This window comes from Lepidochelys olivacea (genome assembly GCF_965140295.1).
Source record: "Lepidochelys olivacea isolate rLepOli2 genome assembly, chromosome: 14".
NCBI lineage: Eukaryota > Metazoa > Chordata > Testudines > Cheloniidae > Lepidochelys > Lepidochelys olivacea.
In genome coordinates this window covers 17,560,750-17,574,168 of record NC_140424.1, presented here as the reverse complement: position 1 = coordinate 17,574,168, position 13,419 = coordinate 17,560,750, and the positions used below count along the sequence as shown (strand labels likewise).

The following is a 13,419-nucleotide window of genomic DNA, read 5'->3' as shown; positions in this document are numbered from 1 at the left end:
AGTTGTGGGAGTGCTAAATAAGGAAGAGAACAGATCACTGGTACAAAGCGATCTGAATCACTTGGTAAGTTGGGCACAAGCAAACAATATGCATTACAATATAATTAAATGTAGATGTATGCATCTAGGAACATAGAAAGGAACATAGAACATAAGCCATACTTACAGTGTGGTGGGGGACTCACACACTGGAAAGCAGTGACTCTGCAAAAGGTTTGGGGGCACAGTGAGCTGCTGTGGCCAAAAAGGCTAATGAGATTTTGGGATGCATAAATGGGAATCTTGAATAGGAAGAGAGAGGTTATTTCACCTCTGTATTTGGCATTGGTGTGACTGCTGCTGGAATACTATGTCCAGTTCTGGTGTCAACAATTCAAGAAGGATGTTGATAAAGTGCAGAGGCTTCAGAGAAGAACCATGAGAATTGCTAAAGGATTAGAAAGTGTGCCTTATTGTGATAGACTCTGGAGCTTAATCTATTTAGTTTAACAAAGAGAAGGCTAAGGGGTGACTTGATAAAAGTCTGTAAATACCTACATGGGGAACAAATAATGATAATACGCTCTTCAATAGAGCAGAGAAATGTATAATAATGCAATGGCTGGAAGTTGAAGCTAGATAAATTCAGACTAGAAATAAAGTGTAAATTTTTAACAGTAAGAGTAATTAACACTGAGCAATTTATCAATGGTGGGGGTGGATTCTCCATCACTTGTCAATTTTTAAATCAAGACGGGATGTTTTTCCAAAAGGTACAATGCAGGAATTACTTTGGGGAAGTTCGTTGGTCTGTGTTACACAGGAGGTCAGACTAGGTGATCACAGTTGTCCCTTCTGGCCTTGAAATCCATGAATCTATGAGTAAATCTCCCCTGGCCCCTGCAGGCTGTTAATGGCCCCATATGCTTCTGCAGTCGTATTTGGGTTTGCAGTAGAGGGTGGGAGGAATCCCTCATAACTATAGAGTTGTTCCTGACTTGTTGTCTATGATCTCTCTGGTCCACAGTGCATTATTCTGTTGGAGGCAGGCTGTAAAAGATACATCCTTGTAGTCTAGGAATTACAAAAATAATACAGAAATTCCAGATACCCAGAGTTATATACAGAAGAATATGCCATGCTGTTTTGAGCAGATGACACCTGCAGTGAAGTTCTGTGTTTATTCTGATTTATAATTGAGACTAAGTGATGGATCTACCTAATTCATAAGGTTCTTTATTATGAATTAACACTTCCTAATTATGTTGTAACTTTGCCAAAAAATAGTCCGATTAAGACCAGAGATTATCCCCTAAATTTTATGAGTGTTATATCATGCTTTAGCCATGCAGTCCCCATCAATTAATGAGTCAGTGGCTTAAGACCCCATGCTGTGCTTTGGTCATTAAATTAACCCCTCAAACTACTCTTCTGATTTTCAGAGGCATTGAACACCCATAACTCCAATTAAAGTCAATGGCATCTGTTGGTGCTCAGCACTTCTGAAAATTCAGCCCTCTAATTAGGCCCTCTGAAAGAGAACGCTCATATTAAAGTATAGGATAAGCAATTTCATATTTCTAAGCTGTCATCACAATTCAACTCCCAACTCAAGCATTACGTTAGAAGGCAAAGGAATAGAAGAAGTGAGTCAATTCACATACCTTGGCAATAATGTCTAACCAAATGGCGATGTCCACAAAGAAATGATGCCTTGAATTGGCATAGTGTCAGCTGCATTCACCAACATAAACAAGTTTTGGTCATTGAACATCTGCAATCTACAGACCAAAGTATGAATCTTTAACTCAAATGTTACTTTCATTTTAACATCTGGATGTGAAAGCTGGAAATCAACCAAAGGTACAGACAGATGTCTAAATGCCTTTGAAAGGATGCCTCAGAAAAATACTAGAATTAAATGGAATTAATTTATAACAGAGTCAACAACCCCTATCGCTGAAGTTATCCGGAAAAGAAGATCGAAAAATTTGGGACATATCTTAAGAATAAAGCCAGAGCATCTGCCACGGCAGGCGTGCCATTTGGCAGCTGCAGGAACATGCAAGCAGGGCCAGAAAAAAAGAATGCCTCCTCCAAATACTAGAAAGGGAAAACTTATGGGACTTCACAACATAGAGGACATGCAAAGAGCAGCCCAGGATAGGCAGGGATGGCTGGGTCTTGTCCATTCCCTTAAATGAACCCTGTAGGCACCTAAACTCACTAAGCATCTATGTTTTCAAGATAAGAGTTCCTGCAGTGCCTGTTTTTGCCTCTGGCCATGTGCACTGCTGCCTCAGTCTAGATATCTGGACACTTATCTCCCACTTAAGCCTCAGAGCAATTCACAAACCAGGGAAAGAAGGGCAGCCAAACACCTAAGTGATGTATAGGGCCCAAACTGGTGTGCTCAGAAGCCACCTACTGGATTGGGTCCCATTCAAAATCAGGCTGCTGGCAGCAACAGTGGTACAGCCCACCTTCTAACTCAGTGGTTAGAGCACTCACTTCGGATATGGGAGAGCCAGGTTCAATTACCCCCTTTCTATAAGGGGGAAGGAAGGATTTGAACAGAGGTCTCTAACTTCTTAGGGAAGTGCTCTAATCACTGAGCTATGGGATATTCTGATGTGGGACTCCCTCAATCTTTCCTGCTGAAGCTGGTCCACTATGGGTAAATAATAAAGAGTGATTGGAGGAGGGATCTCCCACTTCTCAGGTGAATGCTGTAACCACTAGGCTTAAAGTTATAAGGTGAGTACCACCCCCATCTCCTCCTCCTCTGGCCATTTGGTATGGAGTGAGGCAGGTTCCTAACTCATTCTCACAATAAACTGCTTAGGCGCCTAAGTCACCTGACTCCAGGAGACAGGTTCTCATTGGTGGTAACTAATAGAGATAGGCGCCTCCCTGCAGCCTGGACTTAAGTGCCGAACTCTCTCCCATTGGCTAGCTTAGATGGCTCCCCACTTAGCATGCTAGCTTTTGTGGATCCTATTCCTAGGCACCTAACACAGACTTTGTGGACGATGGTGTGTGCCTGTGATTTTCTAGGCCCCTAAATGTTAGGTGTGACACAACGCAGCATAACAATACCTAAGTCCCTTTGTGGATCCAGGCCTAACTGTTCCCCAGGACCAGCTTCCTTGCTCCAAAGGACTACTTCACGGCTTTCATCCACTTTCCCTGGAAACATGCAACAGGGTAACTACCGCCTCTGGCCTTAAAGGGCCAGTGCCCCATTAGAGTCACACAATAACCTCGCCTTAGTTAGAAAATTACACTGTTGCGTCCGTGAGACTGAAGCAGGGCAAGTTGCAATGATGCAGTGCATTTAAACCAGCCAGCCTGATTTGGGTGCAGTATTGCTCTGGGTCCAGACATTGCACTCCTTGGCAAATACTGCAGCAGTGCTGTTGTCTGCGTATCACTTCCACACTTCATGGCACAACTCCTTAAGGCAAAAGTGAGATCATGCAAAGTATTGTGGATGCCCATTGTAATCCTAGCAGTCAGGATCAATGTTATGTAACCTCATTGGGAATCGCTACCATTTCCAGAATTGGTTGCAAAATGAAGGACATGCTGGAGGATCAGAGTTCCCTCTCTGCTTAAACAGTGACATTTCTGAGTCATTGCGTGAGATGGTCAGAGCTAGTAAAAAGACTCAGAAATCCTGACTCCCAATGCTGTGTTTCAACCCCTATACACAATACCCTGCACCCACCTGCCATGTCATTAGCACCGAAAGATATATTCTAATGCAAGTGAGACAAGCGTTAGAGCTTACACAGAGCTCTTCTTCAGGTCTGTGTGAGCTCAAAAGCTTGTCTCCCTCTAACTATCAGAAATTGGCCCAATAAAAGAGATTACTTCACCCGCCTTGTCTCTCTAATATCCTGGGACCAACACAGCTACAACAACACTGCACATGCTCATGCATTCAGAATGAGGAAAAGGAAGAAAGTGACCTTGGCCAACAGGTTCAAAAATCAGTCACTATTAGTTTATTCCACAATTTAGAAAAAATATTTTACACTGCACGTCTCCCCTCTGGGGTTAGCTTCTTTCTTTGTTTCAAAATCCGTGTCAGGAATCTAAAAGGGAGGGGTATCTTTAAGCTGTTATGTCTTATGACATGCACAGAAGATCAATAGGCTTGGGGTCTGTTGGATCAGTGAGTGGGAAGCCAGTTTCAGACCTCTCCACCAAGCTCTCTTCTCTCTATCTTTCCAGGTCAGCACGGAGCTTTAAAAATACATTTTTTGCAACAAACCTCCACATGTTTGGAGTTTGGATTTAGCTCACAGAAGAGTCCAGAGGTTCAGAAACTTTGCTGAAGTGTCTCTGAATTATCTGAGCCTCCCGACTCTGCATGACTGGACTGGGACTTTCATGAGAACAAGCTTTGTGGGCCAGTCGAAAGCCAGACATGAAAAAATACTGAAGATTTCAAGCCCTCAAACTGATTTGGTTATAGAAATGGGTAAAGGTTCTGCATGGAATGTTCTTTTATCCAAACCTGTTCATTCATCCCCAGTTAGTGCATGTTCACATGCCATTCTTGGATACAGCAAGTCTGGATACAGCTCTTAAGTACAGGGACCCCTCCTAATGCAATGGAAGGAGTATTAGTCTTCTTACCAATTGTGATGGTACCAAGCCACAGACTTCTCATGCAGATTTCAAACACCCCAAAGTTTGGGGCTGCTTGAATCTAGGGTTTTGTTCTACCTATTATAAAGAAATGGACCATTTACAATATTCAGATTTCAAACAGCCACATAGGCTAGATATGTTCAGACAGATGATTTTATTTCAGGTCTATCTCTAGTTAAAAGGGTACATATATGAGAGTTTCAGTCTTTAGAGCAGTGGCACCTTGCACTTATTTAAAAATTAATTAAAAAAACATGCAATTTAGTTCAATCCCCATGGCATTTGAAGCTTGTTCTAATGCTTTGTCCAGCCTAGCTTGAAATGGCTCCAGGGATGGGGCTTCCTGCATTCCCATTTGGAGACAATCCCACAGTCCAACTTTTCTCAAGAAGTTTTCCCTTTATATTCAGCCTGCATTCCCCTCTTCTTAACTTCATTCCATTTGATATATAATGGCCCTGATAAATAACATTCCATTTTCAGCAACTGCCTCCCCAGAAGTACCAATATTCCCCTCCCTAGTAACCCCTGTCAAGAAGCCATCACACAAAAGTGTCTAAGGTACCTAACATGTTTCATTCCATTTGCTCCATTAACCCCACCTGCATCTTCTCCAGATACAAACATGCTTCCCAGCTGTTTCAAATTCCCCTGATGAATATTCATGAGGGCAGATTCTGCCAGACAGACCTTCTGCTTTCATCCTCCCACACATGTGAACAATTAATCATGCTCCGCCTGCTGCAGATGCCCGGCCTAAGGGATGAGAAGAGTATTTACTTGAGACAGCTGAGCCTCTTGAATGGTGAAGTACACTGTATGTACAGCTTTGGGGATTTATACTCTCTGCTAATTATCTGAAGTTCCTGCAACTTCAGTGACTCTTAGTGAAATTTGCCCTCCGCCCCTCTCCCATACTTTACCACAGGCAGTATCTGTTAACATTACCCAGAGGGGTTGCCTCAATGCAAGCTATGATTAACGAAACCATCACCCACCCACACAAAAGATGCAGGGAAATCTGTGGCAAGGACTGACTTAAACCCAGAGGAGCCAGCAAAACGAGGGTTCAGGATAAAAATTCAGTTTTATCCTCCAGCCTTAACTCATATTCCACGGTGCTTGTCTTATCACATGTGAGAAGCGGTTCAGAATGAATGACTGTATTGATTTCCATTAGCATTCACAGAACAATAAAGGAATAAATACATACAAATGAAAAAAATCCAGTATTTTCTTCTACAGTTGGGGGAATGGGAGAACATTTTAATTGGTTGCTGTAAGTATCATCATATTGGGTTTTATTTTATTCTGGAAAATGCTCAGCTACACCTGCCTATCCATCAGCCTGGTAAGAGCCAGAACAGAATCACTTATCGTTGAACAGCTACCCACACTTTTAATTAGAATGGCCTTTTCTTTGTTACTTACAGATACCTTAGGTGGTTACAGTAGCCTGTTAAAAGAGTCCCTTGACTGACGTTGGTAAGGGTTTTGTCATTTATTCAGTGCTGGGGGGAGGGCCATAGGAGGTTACAGACTTGGCAAAAAAAATTTTTTTTAATTAAAGATCAAGCCAGGTTTCTGAGGGGTGCATTTCAAGCACTGTCTGGCCAAAGCGGCTGCTTGCAAATTATGACAGAGGAACCCAGCACTTTTTTTAGACCACTGTAAGCACTGCATTTTCACCAACAGGATTAGGCCCGATATGGGTATTGGGAGGAGGAACTAGACTGACCAATGAAGATCATGGTTAGGGGTTGGGTTCCTCTGACTGCCCAGGAGCCATTAGCTGATTGTTAGAAAAATAAAATGTATAAAATAATAACACCTTTAAATTCAACACCCACAATTCTCAGGCACGCCAAAGTAGGTATGTGGCTTCTAGCAGTAAAACACATCACAGTCCTCTGAGTATAGGGGATAAAAGCCACACACAATAAGGGTTATTTGCTTATTCACTTGCCTTACAAAATTCATGAGCAAATTAAAATAGAACCAGCCACTTCCCTAGAGCCCTTAACAGAGGATCTCCATGTTCTTTACAGACATTAAATTAACCTCACAACACCCCCTGAGGTTGGTAAATATTCTCCACATTTTACAGATGCGGGAACTGAGGCAGAGCTTATGGTCAAAATTTTCAAACCTGAGAGCCTAAAATCAGACTCCTAAATCCTAGTTAAGCTCCTAAATAAAAGTTTGGCCTGAATGTTTGAGGTGGTGGCTACTTGTAGCTCCCATTGAATGGAGTGGGTTTTAGACTGGGCACTGAGTGTAGCAGGGGAAACATGTTGTATCTTTCCCAGGAGTGATACAATAGTTGCCTGGAAGCTACATGAGGAATCCTGTCTGAGTCAACCAGAATTTCTCCTTGGGATTGCAGCTGCAGTACAGCCCAGTTAGTTTACTATCTACCCAACCTAGCATGTAGCTAGTGGGGATCTGCAGGTCATTTGCATGAGCTTGTGGTATTCTGGTCAGTTCTGCAGCTTTTGGCAGGGGCACTGTTTATCCGCACTGTTATCGGCTTCAGTAGGAGTCCAAAGCTTTCTGCTGAATGGCTTGTGTCCTACTCCTTTCCCCTCCCAATGAAGCTGGGATCTCTGACTTTGTGCAGTCAGACAGAATGGCTGGTATTTTCTTCTCTATAGAGTTTCCCATAGTGTATGTGTGTGTTTGTTTGGTTGTTTTTTCAAGGGAAAGGTGATTAAACACACATGCGTCCTGCAAATTTTAGGGAGGGGAAGGAAGAAACCAGAAAATGTATTTAAAAATGGAACTGAATTACACAATAAATTGCACAAAAATAATGTAGTAATCTCCCCGTACATAATTTGTGCAAATAATAGTCTCCCCTCAGCTGACAATATTAATAGAATCTATTCCAATACTTTCCATTTTCTGTAAGATGCACTAAAAAAGGTCAGTATTCATTTGGCCCAGACAAAACGTGTTCAGTCTGGTAACGTGTGAAAGGAGACACTAGGGAACTAGAGGTTCTCTACCAGTGGGATAAATGGGAACCTGCTTAATGGATGAGGAATTTACCTTTGTTGTGACCTTTAATGCAGAGCTGGGGTGGCAGGCTTTGGGGAACAGCAGGGAGCAATCTAAACTGCTTTCCTCTGCCCCTTTTGTTTATTACTTCTAGGGGTGAATTATGTCATTGTGGCCCTAAAATTGCCGGGAATAGATTTGGGGAAGGAATGGGAGGATTATTTTTCTGTCAAAATAGAAAAAATATGATATGATCTATTTTTTATAAAACAACTTCCATATTCTGACAAACTGTATTGTTTGTTTTTTTTTAATTTATGCCTCAGAAGGAGACATCCACAGCCATTAAGTCAATATATATGGAGGATTCACAGACTGATTTCACTAGCACCTAAACCCCCAGATACATTAATGTGAAATAAATCAATATCTGTATCTACTTTTCTATCTACTGTTTTTTATGGGCCAGATTCTTATACCTCTTCTCATGCTGAACAGTACGTGACTCCCATTGACTTTGGCAGGTCCACTTGTGGAGTAATATGGTCCTTTGCAGCATGTATAAAGGTATCACAATCAAAGTTCCCTTCAAGGTATTTCAGTATAAATAGTTCAACAAAAGAAGACTCTTAACAATATACATGCAATAGCTCTCCTACCAATGGCTGATTAAAAATGAATAAGCACTCGCTCCTATTTCTGCCATAACACCATCCAGTAGACTTTTTATGAAATATATGTATACATTACACACAAAAACTAGGTTAAAAGGACATTATTAAGGTTACAAAGTCAAGTGCTCAAAAATAAGGAAATTACAGAATTCAGGTTCTTCACCCCACCCCACCCCATGGGTATGCCTCATTCAATGCACAGGATGGAAGGTGCTTGCTTAATGAGTTGCTATTCAATATTTAATTTTTTTCTTCATTCTTCCATGTGTGGCCCTATTCCTGGTTTACTGCACACTATTCAAACCCTACTCTGAAAACAGAATTGTTAATTTCCTCATGAGTTTTCTATGGCGCTTATCGTTATAACATCTGAGTGCTTCACAGATATTAATTAATGTATTTCCACTATGCCCATGTCAGGTGAGGGGGCAGTATTATTTTCATTTTACAGATGGGGAACTGAGGCACAGAGAAATTGAGGTTAAAAGTGTCTACTAACTTTGTGTGCCCTATGACCTGATTTTTTCAGAGCACTTTATATGTTCAAAGCACAGCTCCCATTGACTTCAGTTGCAGCTGTGAGTGCTCAGCACTTCTGCATATCAGACCCTAGAGTCTGAAGTCAGGCACCCAGAAAAGGGGGAACATACCATTAGTGACTACCTGTGAAAAGAAAAGGAGTACTTGTGGCACCTTAGAGACTAACCAATTTATTAGAGCATAAGCTTTCGTGAGCTACAGCTTGCATCTGATGAAGTGAGCTGTAGCTCACGAAAGCTTATGCTCTAATAAATTGGTTAGTCTCTAAGGTGCCACAAGTACTCCTTTTCTTTTTGCGAATACAGACTAACACGGCTGTTACTCTGATACCTGTGAAAAGTTTGGTTTAAGTGACTTGCCCATCATCACACAGGATGTGGCAGAGGCATGAATAAAATCCAGTTTTCCAGGGCAGCATTCAAGGGCCTTAACCATGCATAGGCAAGCTTAATTCTGGCATTTCCTAACTTTTGAGTGCTTGACTTTGTAACCTCAATAATATTCTTCTAATGTCTATTTTTAAAGCAAAGGAGGACTTGTGGCACCTTAGAGACTAACCAATTTATTTGAACATAAGCTTTCGTGAGCTACAGCTCACTTCATCGGATGCATACTGTGGAAAATACAGAAGATGTTTTTATACACACAAACCATGAAAAAATGGGTGTTTATCACTACAAAAGGTTTTCAGAAACACAGATATTCCATCATATGGTATTACATTGACACTTACATGGGTCATCAGCACGGCTGGAACTTTTAGAGCCACAACACAGACCTATGCCACTTGAAATGATGGAGTAACTGATAGTATTAGTAAGTTGTCATCCTCTGTGTGGAAGAGCAACAGAGGGGGATGAAACATTTTGCCTGTGGATTTCACAGATAGTTGCTGACAGCAGAGAAATGGTGACACAGAGGAATCTTGGGTTTCATTCCAGATTTTGGAGGGAAGTGTTCTCTAGTGGGAACAGATTCTTCTGCCCATCCCCTCCAACCTGTCCTTGTCCCAGTCCTGTCTCATCCCCACAACTCGTTCCTACAGGGTTCATTGTTTCGTGTTCCCCTCTGGTTCCCTGATTTTTAGCCTTTGACCTCACTTCTGTTCCTGTTTTCTCTTTCATTGTCGTACATACTCACTTGTGGCCTGGGCCTAGAGGTTCCCGCCCCTACCTGAGAGTTTTGGGTAGGCCTAGTACCAACAAAGAGTACACCTTGTTCCTTCTCCCAGTCCCTCCTTCTCCTCACCTAGCTGGTTCCAATCTCCTTTCCCATAACATCCTGGTCTCACTGTGCTGGAATACACCCCTGTATTCACACCCTACACACCACTGTATTATTCTTTGTACAAAATATGCCTTGTAAGGTATCATCTGAAAACTAATAACTTGCTGGTCAATAATATCATGGTGAAATGTATGTAGCAACATTGTATGTGAAGTTATGAACTAAGCTGAAATCATGACTGAGGTGTTTAAGCCTGGGGAGTGGGTAAACCTGTTTCTCAAAGACAAAGGACAAGCTGATGCCTCTAGCCAAGGGTCATCAAAGCTGATGGGCAATCACGTATCAAATGACCATTCTTGGGCAAGGAAGGGGCTCAGAAACAAACAGATCTTAGCAAACAATAACATGGAACCGCTTTCACTGCCAGATTCCTTGTCTCCATCCCCACAACGGGAATGAACTTTATCTAGGGGTAACCCTCAGGAAAATGCAGTTCAAAGGGTGACTGAACTATAAAAGTGAGGGGCAAAATCACACCCCTTGGCCCCCAAGTTATCACTCCCTATCCATCTCACTCTGTCACCTAAGAAAACAATAGAAACAGCCTATTGACTTTGGGAGCAGACCCTGACCTGAAACTTGAAACCCCTCAGGAGGCAGTTATTAACCTGCCCCCAGGGGAAGCTTCTTCTGGACCCCATTTAGATACTGATCTCCCTATACCTGGAAGCATGAGGGCTTATACACCTTCCCAACCTGTTTTGTGTGTGTGTGTGTGTGTGTTTTCTTTAAATCCTTGATATTATAACTCTGGGTATTCTTATCCATATAAATGTCCAGTCCTTTTTTAAAATCCTGTGGAGCTCTTGACCTTATTTTTACCACGTGGCAAACAATTTTACCTTAAGGGCACTCCAAATCAGCAGGTACTTCTGAAAAGTCGGGCCTTAATCTTTTATTTCCATTTTATTTAGTCCTTCTTAATAGTGGCCACAAGAGGCTCCTCACAGAGTAAAAAAGAGCCTGCAAATATGCGGTTTGCCACTCAGTGGCCTTGTCTACTGGGGTGAAGAGGAGTATTTTTCAGTCACATCAGATTAGCTCAATTGAAAATTGCTTTTAACACTTTGTTATAATTAAGCCTACAACTGTACGCTAACAGTGAGCTCAACTGTAAAAAGAATGTGAAAGTTCATAAGATGCCAGAATAACCTAGCACAGCAAATGTTGATGGGTTTGAGAAAAGATACAGACGGGAGACAGACTGAATTAGTCCAAAGAAAGAGCCTACTGATATAACTCAAGGGCTGTGTTAAGATCATGCCTGGTACATAACAAAAGTGTGGAACCAGAAATCAGTGAACCAAAATTGGTGTGTCAGAAACTAGGCCTACTTGATGGACAAAATAATGAGGGGATGGGCTGTGCTGTTCACCATTCCCTGGATGGGTCCTTAAAGAAAGAGACCTTGGAAGAAAAATGGACTATAGGAGCAGGCTTCACCATCCTAGCTGCCACCCCACCCCTAGGAGTCTAGACCTTCTTCATCCTTATCCTGAGAGATGTCCTGACCAAACTGGGCCAGAGCAGCAAGGATAAAAATGGATGATTTTTTTGAAGAAGGAAATAATCAGATTTTTTATTTAAATTGGGTTTTTTTATTTTGTTATTTAAATTATGTTTTTCTTTTTAAAAATAAACCTGTTTAAAATGAAATCTGAATTGAATACAAAATATGTTATGGACTATATTTATTATTATTTCTTAAAACATTTAAATAAAAAGAAAATATGCTGAATCCATGAGCCTCTATCAGAAACTCGGAGTTAAAGGCTGCTTTTCTATATAAAGAAAGATGTTTTCCCCCTGATTCTAACTTTTGAGGTCAAGCTTTATAAATATGACACAATAGATCAGTCTAAGTAATTTAGGAGACTTTCTCATTTTCAAGAGACTAAAGCAAGACTAGAAACCTAAGATTCAGTTACTTTAATCTGGGCACATTTGAAAAATTTCCCAGGATTTGCCTGAAATAATCTGTTTTATTCACTGACTACAGTTAATCCCTCTGTTTAATAAATAATTTAGATGTAAAAATGAAACATGTATTGGATACATCAACTTCTCCTATCAAAACATTTAATGTTGTTTTGTTTAATAAAAATAAATTTTATATGTGGTTTTGTGTTTAATTAAATTCCAGTTACCATCCTAATGCAGCTTGACACAAACCATGAGCACAAAGTTAATTATCTAGTAAATAAGCAACGTCATTCACCATTTTCTAGCATACTAAAAATGTATAATTAATAAGAATCTGAAAATATTAAGCTATATAATTGCTTAAATAAATGTATATAGTTATCATGTACCCTCCTGGATGGCAAAAAGATGCACCAAATCTAGTGTAATGGCTCTATTAGTTGTAAATTAACATATTGAACGGTTATATCAACCAATGAGGATGCACCTCTCTTTAGAAAATAACTGAAGTACAAATGGAAACACTGATGAAAATCAACGATTTAAACTGAAGCTTTCCATGTGGTGATTTAAAGCAACTCACCCTGGGCCAGAGAGAGGGACCCAGACGACATCACCACCGTGACCAGTATCAGCTGAATCCCAAAGACCACCTGGAATGAAACAGGATCGGACTTTAACAACAACAGCAACCGGTCTAGCCCATCACAACTAACTTATTTTCTATTCCCCAATAGGACAGTTATCACCATCTTTGATACCATGAGAGTCAAACAAAGGGGGGTTCCTTTCGAAAAACTCTCTCCAGCTAAAGAGAAAGGGAATAAAGGAAGTTGTTAAATTGAAAGCCGTATTTAATACTTTGCTTTTCAAATACTTTAACTATTTTCCCTTCTTTTCAGTATTTTTAACAAAAAGTTAAAAGGACTTTGAATGGTGTGTTTGCCACGTACTAAGCAGGTTGACATCTCTGCATACCAAACCCCAGACCTTGTTTAACACTGTCTAATGCTGGACAGTGACTGGGTTATGTTAACACCTTTAGCCCGTATACAGTATTACATATAAATTAATACAAGAACACAGGGATAGACAGTTTCACAGCATTGAGATGGTTGTGTAGTACAGCTGTAGGTGCCTGGGTGTTAAAGCCTTTTCTTTTTTTTTGCCAAGTTAAGCTAAATCAATTGAAAAACCACATATTTCCTCAAAAAGAAAAGGAGGACTTGTGGCACCTCAGAGACTAACAAATGTATTTGAGCATGAGCTTTCATGAGCTACAGCTCACTTCATCGGATGCATGCAGTGGGGAGATTTTATATACACAGAGAACATGAAACAACCACACATTTCC

At 40.9% G+C, this 13,419-nt stretch overlaps 1 protein-coding gene across 1 annotated transcript in view; it reads right to left on the bottom strand.

Annotated features, from left to right (window-relative positions):
* The window catches only part of SEC14L1 (SEC14 like lipid binding 1), a 120,078-nt gene extending 107,373 nt beyond the window's left edge, over nt 1-12,705 (bottom strand). Inside the window, exon 1 of the mRNA XM_084647591.1 lies at nt 12,649-12,705. The gene's annotated coding sequence lies outside the window, so the exon portion shown is untranslated. The remainder of the gene's footprint in view (nt 1-12,648) is intronic.
* Nucleotides 12,706-13,419: the final 714 nt, after the last annotated feature.